This window comes from Scylla paramamosain, chromosome 1, assembly GCF_035594125.1.
Source record: "Scylla paramamosain isolate STU-SP2022 chromosome 1, ASM3559412v1, whole genome shotgun sequence".
Taxonomy (NCBI): domain Eukaryota; kingdom Metazoa; phylum Arthropoda; class Malacostraca; order Decapoda; family Portunidae; genus Scylla; species Scylla paramamosain.
Window position 1 is genome coordinate 24,703,521 of NC_087151.1, and position 10,000 is coordinate 24,713,520.

At 39.6% G+C, this 10,000-nt stretch overlaps 1 protein-coding gene across 8 annotated transcripts in view; it reads right to left on the reverse strand.

Annotated features, from left to right (window-relative positions):
* The window catches only part of LOC135101967 (fat-like cadherin-related tumor suppressor homolog), a 369,471-nt gene that overhangs the window by 359,362 nt on the left and 109 nt on the right, over window positions 1-10,000 (reverse strand). The gene's annotated exons all lie outside the window — the stretch shown is intronic.

Below are 10,000 nucleotides of genomic sequence, written 5' to 3' on the forward strand. Positions count from 1 at the left end.
TGCCCCATAGTTTCCCTTTAAATGGCATTTAAATGTCACGCAATCAACCACGTGCGTTTGTTTACATCAGCAGAGTAAGTTTTTCTTACCCAATACTACGAAAAAACGCTAAAATCTGAACTTTTTTTTGCTTGGATACGATATGGCAACACTCAAGGCGAGTGTGTGTGTGTGTGATACTAGCTCCCAGCAAGGATCCTGCCTCCTCAGTGCTCACGTAGCTCTTGTCACGGGAGGTTGTTGCTCAGTCTCTCGCGACTTCTCCCACTCTCACAGCTACTAAGCGCGTTATTTCGCCACTACAAACTACAATCTACCTCCTGCCAACCATGCCACGGTTGTCTAAGAGAAAGCAGCAGAGCAGGGATGCCTGGGGCGTGAAGTTGGATACAGAAAGGGGAAAAATACCTCGCCTGGAGCCGCCAGTCGAGCCGCCAGTCACCCCGGCCGCCCCGCTATCACCAAGTAACCCGACACCGGCCGCTGCCACCTCCCTCGCCGCCGTCCCGCTGCCCACCACCTCTCACATACCACAGCCCAGCACATCTCACATAGCGGAGAGTAAAGATAAGGTAGAGAAGACCTTATTACTCACAATTAGAGAAGATCTTTTGAAAACTCATCAGGAGGAGGAAGATTCTGCTGACAGTGACGAGATTGTCATGATGACAAAAAGGAGGCTGAAAAAACTGACTTCTTCGCATTGTTCCTGCCCTGAGCCTACCTTGGAGTACAGTTTCAAGCCTGATGTTTATGAGAACACCGTAATCATACACTGCACAACCTGCAACTTCAAGAACATCTCACAGCCTGAAGAAGTGGAGGTTGGAAGAAACAAGAAAAAGATCGGCAAGACCAACATTGCCCTCCTTTACCTGTCTGTAATAGAAGACGCAGGGTTTGCAGGTGTCAGAAGAATGATGGGTGCCTTAGGTATGCCACCAGTTGGAAAATTCAAGTACTATAGACACCTGACGTACTTATATGAAAAGATGAAGAGCCACTATGACTCCAAACAAACAAAAATTCACGAAGCTGTCAGGAAGCACTATGAAGAACACCTGTCAAAGAAGCCTGATGCAGGTGGTGTCCTGAAGCTTGATGTTTCATTTGATGCCACCTGGATGAAGAGAGGACACACATCCAAAGTTGGGATGAGTGTAATGATAGATGTTTATACAGGCTTCATCATTGATTACGAAATTCTCAGCAAGTTCTGCCTCGAATGTACCCTGAAGAAAAATAAACTCGAGAACAAGAAAATAACTGAAGAGACATATAACACCTGGAAGACTAAACATGATGCTGATGGAAGTTGTGGTAGCAACTATGAAGGCCCGTCAGGTGGGATGGAGGTGGAAGCAGCCCGACGTCTCTTCGCACGTTCCCGAGACCTGAAATTTGAGTATGAAAACTTGGTTTCAGATGGTGATGCCAACTCGTACAAAGCAGTACTCGCCATGAATAACGGGAATGGCCCATACCAAGATACTAAAGTTACCAAGTTAGAGTGCATCAACCACGTGCAGAAGAGACTGGGGACTCGGCTCAGGAAATTACGGGAGCAAGAGAAGGTTGACACGATAACGAAGATGTGGTCACGGGCAAGCAAAACAAAGTTTTCTGGCTTGAAAAGACTCTCATTTGTTGCACAGTCAGCAATACTGGACCATAATTATGGTTACAGGAAAGCCTGTTTGCTGCCAGCATTGAATATCAATACGAAGGCGCTAAGAAGATCTCTCACAACAGAAGATGAAGAAAGAAAGAGGCACCACGAAGTCCAGATGAAGCCGAAAAGAAAGCAGAAAGAGAAAGCATCAGCAGAGTACGAACCTGGTGGCTTCTAAAAAACCTGGCAACAAAGAGAAGTGTGGGCAACTTTGACACCCCTTGCTTGACAAGATAATACATTGCCTTTTCGAAGGCAATGGGGGACCAGGAGCCTGATATACTTAGAAATACATCTGATTGTATCAATAGATTGATTATGATAAAAAAGAACTCATAATAAACCTGAAAAAGCTTCCTAGTGTATTATAACTGGATCGTAATCGATCAATAAACTTTATCGGCCCGTATCTCAAAACATAAGTTATCCCCCTTTAAAAGTTTTCACAGGAGTTAGTTTTAGCTTGATTTCAATGAAACAAAAACTAAAACACAGAAGAATACTTCTTCTTCAAAGTTACGTAGGCGTTTTTTTTATATAGGTCTCATGTAATTTTGTATTAATATTTTTTTGGTAAAAAAAAGGCGAAAGAAAGACAGATAAAGAAAAAATCATAAAACAAAACCAAAAGCCAAAATGAAAAATCTGCCTACGTAACTTTGTTAGGTATCATAACATCTCTAAGCCACAGAAAAATAAAGGTTGTGGGCCAATTAATAACGACGGTGAAAAGTTTTAAAATTTTCCTTGAAATTGGAATTGGGGGGGGTGGGGATGAGGGGGGGTGGGGGCAAGAAAGGGGATCAATGTCTAATATTGATATACATGTTGCCAATACTTCACAACATAAAAATCAGAGCGATTCATGCTTATTTAGCAGAGATACAGAAACACCCATCCAAACCGGACTCTCCCCTTAATTCCTTCCGAGGCGATGCTTGTTTTTTTTTTTTTTCTATTAAAAGAGCTCAAGGTCCTTTCATTGTCTGCGAAAGATAAGCACTAGGTTCATTAAATTCAGAGGCTTTCCCGTTTAGCTGGCTTATTGTGTGTAAATCACTAGACATTAAGTGTCCCCAATGTATAGCCACTCCATTCGTGTGGGTGGCTTTCATCTAAGTTTCAGTGAAGCAAACAGTGAGGATTTCTTAGAAAATAACTATGTGTATTATATGAGTCCTGATAAAACAAATGTAGCTTCCCTCTCATATAAAAAATAATAGGTTTATTTGCTGAAAGGAAAGTTGAGGGTGGTAGCAAGGGTCTTCGGTACAGTCTCTGATATAGCATATATATATATATATATATATATATATATATATATATATATATATATATATATATATATATATATATATATATATATATATATATATATATATATATATATATATATATATATATATATATATATATAATTATATATATATATATATATAATTATATATATATATATAATTATATATATATATATAATTATATATATATATATAATTATATATATATATAATTATATATATATAATTATATATATATATATATATATATATATATATATATATATATATATATATATATATATATATATATATATATATACATAAATATATATATATATATATATATATATATATATATATATATATATATATATATATATATATATATATATATATATATATATATATATATATATATATATGACCCTCTTCCCTTTTGCAGAGATCTCCGTTCTTGGAGACTTCAATGTTCACCACCAGCTTTGGCTTTCCTCTCCCTTCATTGACCATCCTGGTGAAACTAGCCTACAACTTTGCTATCCTCCATGACCTAGAGCAATTGGTGCAACACCCTACTCGTATTCGCCAGGGATGGAGTGCATTTGCAACGCCAGGGTGTTCGTGTTTTGGCCGAAACACTCGAGCGGGAGGTAACTGCACTCCAGCACTTTTTTCGTTAGTCGGGAGGGAAGAAGGGGTAGTGAGGAGAAGGCGAGGGGCAAATTACTTAAATCTAGAACGGTAGCTAGCTCAGGGATGGTGAGAAATAGCTTAAGTGTTTACTACACAAACTGTAGAAGTATTCTGAATAAAATAGACTTGCTTAGAGGAATAGCGAGCGTAGAGAAATTTGATATCATTGCTTTAACTGAAACTTGGTTAGATATGTCAGGAAAAGTATTTAATCCAGAAGTTAAGATAGATGGGTATACAATGTTCTATAAAGACAGGGAAAACAGGAGAGGAGGAGGCGTCGCGTTATACGTTAGGGACACATTACAGTGTTATATCAACAGTAGAATTAAAACAGATAACAAAGCAGAGTCGATATGGGTAGATATTAAAGAAGGATCGCAGTCAGTAGTACTAGGGGTAGTTTACAGACCACCGACCAGTACAGAGGAAATTAACACCTCACTGTGGCAGGAATTAAATAGAGCAGGCAGGTACAGTCAGGTATGTGTGGTAGGAGATTTTAATTTTAGGAATATCGACTGGAGTCTGATGGTGGGTAACAAGGAAGCAGAGGAATTTCTTAAGGTAATTCAGGATAATTTTTTTTAAAACAGGTAGTCGTAGAACCCACAAGGGGGAATAATATTCTAGATTTAATTCTTACTAACAGGGAGGAAGCAGTCACGCAGGTAGAGGTTGGAGGACAGCTAGGTAACAGTGACCATAGGGAAATTAGGTACAATTTAGAATGGGAAGAAACTGTTAGAAACAAAAACACTAGTAAAATACCTGACTTTAGGGGAGCAAATTTTGAAGAATTAAAAAGGTACCTCCAAGGAGTGGACTGGCAAAGGATGCAGGGTGAGGTCAGGTCAGGGACGGAGTTCAGAGAGATAAGGCAGGATGAGAGAGGTGAGGTGAGGCTCCGGAAGGGAGGAGGAAAGAAGAAGGGGGTAGATAGGTGTGAGTATGTTGGAATGTCAGGTCATGCTGAAATGAGAGAGGTGAGATCGAGGCGAGTAGATGAGGGAGTGGAGAGGATGGTAGGTGACGAGATGAGGGGATTAGGTGAAGTAAAGGTAGATGAATTGTATAAATATTTCGTAGATAAAGTTCATACAGGTCAGTTAGCAAATATCCCGTATAGAACAATAAGATCACAAAAAAATGACCCTAAATGGATGACTACTAGGTTAAAGCATTATATAGGGCGTAAGAGAAGTATATATATAAAAGATTAAGGGCAGGTGAAGAAGTTTTAAGGACACAATATAATGAATTAGTTAGAACAGTCAGGAAGTTAACGAGGAAAGCTAAGGACAATTATGAATTAAAGGTAGCCAGCCAGGCGAAGACGGACCCCAAGGGACTTTATCAGGTATACAGGACGAAGAATAAGGATACTGTAGGTCCATTAAAGGCAGCAGATGGGGAGCTGGTTAGTTCTGGGGAGAAGATTAGTAAACTTCTGAATGAATATTTTCTGTCTTCACCCAGGAAAACATGCAGGATATGCCAGATAGTGAACACGTGTTTAGAGCAGATGAGAATGAGAAGCTGACAGATATTTCCATAACTAAGGAGATAGTGGAACAGGAGATAGATAGGCTAAAAAAGTTCAAGTCACCAGGACCTGATGAAATATATCCCAGAATACTCAAGGAATGTAAAGAGATTATTAGTGAGCCGTTAGTTTCTGTCTTTAGGAAATCACTGGAGTCGGGGGAGGTACCAGTAATGTGGAGGCAGGCTAATGTAGTACCCATCTTTAAGAAAGGAGATAAAACTTTAGCGTCTAATTATAGACCTGTCAGCTTAACTTCAGTTGTAGGCAAAATGTTAGAGTCAATAATAGCGAGGAACATTAGGGAACATTTACACAAACATAACTTGATAAATCAGTCACAGCATGGCTTCACGAAGGGGAAGTCTTGCCTGACAAACTTGTTAAGTTTTTACAGTAAGGTGTACGAGGCGGTAGATAATGGTGATAGTTATGATATCTTATATCTGGACTTTAGTAAAGCATTTGACAAGGTACCCCATCAAAGGCTCCTGAGAAAGGTTAGGGCACACGGGATAGATGGGAAGGTGTTAGGCTGGATAGGGTCATGGCTTGGTAACAGGCGACAGAGAGTGGTAATAAACGGCTCGAAATCCGAGTGGGGTCATGTAATTAGTGGGGTGCCACAGGGATCAGTATTAGGTCCATTGTTATTTCTAATATATATCAATGACTTGGATAGTGGAATTAGTAGTGATGTTAGTAAATTTGCGGATGACACAAAGATAGGTAGATTAATTAGGTCAGAATCGGATGCCATCGCCTTGCAGGCAGACTTAGATAGAATGAATGAATGGACGGATAGATGGCAAATGCAATTTAATATCAATAAATGCAAAGTGCTTAGCGTAGGTAGAGGAAACCCACACAACAGGTACACAGTAAACAACCAAACTCTGGTAGGTACAGGGTACGAGAAAGATTTAGGAGTTATAGTTAGCTCTGAACTCCGTCTAGGGAAACAATGCATAGAAGCCAGAAACAAGGCAAATAGGGTACTAGGATTCATCTTTAGAAGTGTTAAAAGGAAAAAAAGGCCGGAAGTAATATTAAAGTTATACTTGGCGCTGGTCAGACCTCATCTAGACTATGCGGTGCAGTTCTGGTCCCCACATTACAGGAAAGATATAGGTCTATTAGAATCAGTACAGAGGAGAATGACTAAAAGGATACAGAGGATGAGGAGTATTCCTTACGAGGCGAGGTTGAAACTGTTAAATCTACATTCTCTAGAGAGACGTAGTTTAAGACGGGACCTGATATAAGTCTTTAAGTGGTATAAGGGTTATAACAAGGGAGATGTAAGCAAAATTCTTAGGATCAGCAACCAGGGTAGAACAAGAAATAACGGGTTCAAGCTTGAAAAATTTAGGTTTAGGAAGGAGATAGGAAAAAATTGGTTCTCAAATAGAGTGGTAGATGAGTGGAACGGGCTCAGTGGTCATGTAGTTAGTGCTAGGACACTAGAGAGCTTTAAGAGAAGATTAGACAAGTTTATGGATGGGGATAACAGATGGAAATAGGTAGGTGTGTTTCATACAGGGACTGCCACGTGTAAGCCTGGTCGCTTCTTGCAGTTTCTTTTATTTCTTATGTTCTTATGTTCTTATTCCTGACCGTCTTGGAGATACGCCCAACATTCTTGACCTTTTCCTGACCTCTAATCCTTCTGCTTATGCTGTCACCCTTTCTTCTCCGTTGGGCTCCTCCGATCACAATCTCATATCTTTATCTTGTCCTATCACTCCAATCCCTCCTCAGGATCCCCCTAAGAGAAGGTGCCTCTGGCGTTTTGCCTCTGCTAGTTGGGGGGACCTGAGGAGGTATTTTGCTGATTTTCCTTGGAATGACTACTGCTTCCGTGTCAGAGACCCGTCTTTGTGTGCTGAGCGCATAACAGAGGTGATAGTGTCTGGCATGGAGGCATACATTCCTCACTCTTTTCCTCGTCCTAAACCTTCTAAACCTTGGTTTAACACAGCTTGTTCTCGTGCTATACATGATAGAGAGGTGGCCCACAAGAGGTACTTAAGCCTTCCATCACCAGAATCTCATGCACTTTATATTTCTGCCCGGAACCATGCCAAGTCTGTTCTCCAACTAGCCAAAAACTCCTTCATTAACAGAAAATGTCAAAACCTTTCAAGATCTAACTCCCCTCGTGATTTCTGGCATCTAGCCAAAAATATCTCCAATAACTTTGCTTCTTCTTCTTTCCCTCCTCTATTTCAACCAGATGGCACCAGTGCTATCACATCTATTTTTAAAGCTAAACTTTTTGCTCAAACCTTTGCTAAAAACTCTACCTTGGACGATTCTGGGCTTATTCCTCCCTCTCCTCCACCCTCTGACTACTTCATGCCACCTATTAAAATTCTTCGCAATGATGTTTTTCATGCCCTCGCTGGCCTAAACCCTCGGAAGGCTTATGGACCTGATGGGGTCCCTCCTATTGTTCTCCGAAACTGTGCCTCCGTGCTTGCACCTTGCCTAGTCAAACTCTTTCAGCTCTGTCTGTCAACATCTACCTTTCCTTCTTGCTGGAAGTTTGCCTACATTCAACCTGTTCCTAAAAAGGGTGACCGTTCTAATCCCTCAAACTACCGTCCTATTGCTTTAATTTCCTGCCTATCTAAAGTTTTTGAATCTATCCTCAACAGGAAGATTCTTAAACATCTATCACTTCACAACCTTCTATCTGATCGCCAGTATGGGTTCCGTCAAGGCCGCTCTACTGGTGATCTTCTGGCTTTCCTTACTGAGTCTTGGTCATCCTCTTTTAGAGATTTTGGTGAAACTTTTGCTGTTGCCTTGGACATATCAAAAGCTTTTGATAGAGTCTGGCACAAAGCTTTGATTTCCAAACTACCCTCCTACGGTTTCTATCCTTCTCTCTGTAACTTCATCTCAAGTTTCCTTTCTGACCGTTCTATTGCTGCTGTGGTAGACGGTCACTGTTCTTCTCCTAAATCTATTAACAGTGGTGTTCCTCAGGGTTCTGTCCTGTCATCCACTCTCTTCTTATTATTCATTAATGATCTTCTAAACCTTCTAAACCAAACTTCTTGTCCTATCCACTCCTACGCTGATGATACCACCCTGCACTTTTCCACGTCTTTTCATAGACGTCGAACCCTTCAGGAGGTAAATATATCACGCAGGGAAGCCACAGAACGCCTGACTTCTGATCTTTCTAAAATTTCTGATTAAGGCAGAGCAAACTTGGTATTGTTCAATGCCTCAAAAACTCAATTCCTCCATCTATCAACTCGACACAACCTTCCAGACAACTATCCCCTCTTCTTCAATGACACTCAACTGTCCCCCTCTTCTACACTGAACATCCTCGGTCTGTCCTTTACTTATAATCTGAACTGGAAACTTCACATCTCATCTCTAGCTAAAACAGCTTCTATGAAGTTAGGTGTTCTGAGACGTCTCCGCCAGTTTTTCTCACCCCGCCATCTGCTAACTCTATACAAGGGCCTTATCCGTCCATGTATGGAGTATGCTTCACATGTCTGGGGGGTTCCACTCATACTGCTCTTCTAGACAGGGTGGAATAAAAAGCTTTTCGTCTCATCAACTCCTCTCCTCTAACTAACTGTCTTCAGCCTCTCTCTCACCGCCGCAATGTTGCATCTCTACCTGTCTTCTACCGCTATTTTCATGCTAACTGCTCTTCTGATCTTGCTAACTGCATGCCTCCCCTCTTTCCACGGCCTCGCTGCACAAGACTTTCTTCTTTCTCTCACCCCTATTCTGTCCACCTGTCTAAAGCAAGAGTTAACCAGTATTCTCAATCATTCATCCCTTTCTCTGGTAAACTCTGGAACTCCCTGCTTGCTTCTGTATTTCCACCTTCCTATGACTTGAATTCCTTCAAGAGGGAGGTTTCAAGACACTTATCCATCAATTTTTGACCACTGCTTTGACCCTTTTATGGGACTGGCATTTCAGTGGGCATTTTTTTTTTATTAGATTTTTTTTGCCCTTGGCCAGTGTCCTTCCTACATACAAAAAAAAAAAAATAAAATAAATAAATAAATAAATATATATATATATATATATATATATATATATATATATATATATATATATATATATATATATATATATATATATATATATATATATATATATGATATACGCTGGAGGTTATGAGTATGACACACAGCCTTGACGTTCTAATTGGTGCACCCACAAGAGCTAGGTTTCATTAGGCCTTGATCCAACACAGGTTCAGGCTCATGCTAATATTGTAATTCATTTAAATCATGAACATAAAAAAGGCCTGTAAGATATTTTATCTATTTATTAATTCACTGATTTTATTTCATATATCTATTTTTGACGCACATAAATACAACATCCTTTTCCTTTTCCTACTAATAGTAGTATTGTCATTACCAGTACTACTCCTCCTATGTACTATTGCCATTATTCCTCCTCCTCCTCCTCCTCCTCCTCCTCCTCCTCCTCCTCCTCCTCCTCCCTCTCTTCTTCCTCTTCCTACTACTTTTACTTTTTTTTTCTTTTACTTTTTTCTCTACCTTGGTGATTAGTCTATTTTTTTTTTCCCTCTTCAGTAGTAATGGACTTCTGTTACAACACACACACACACACACACACACACACACACACACACACACAAACAGGTTGGTAGAAAATGATGATAATGATGATGATGATGATGGTGATGATAATAATAATTATAATAATAATAATAATAATAATAATAATAATAATAATAATAAAAATAGTAATAATAACAATAATAATATTAATAATAATTATAATAATAACAAT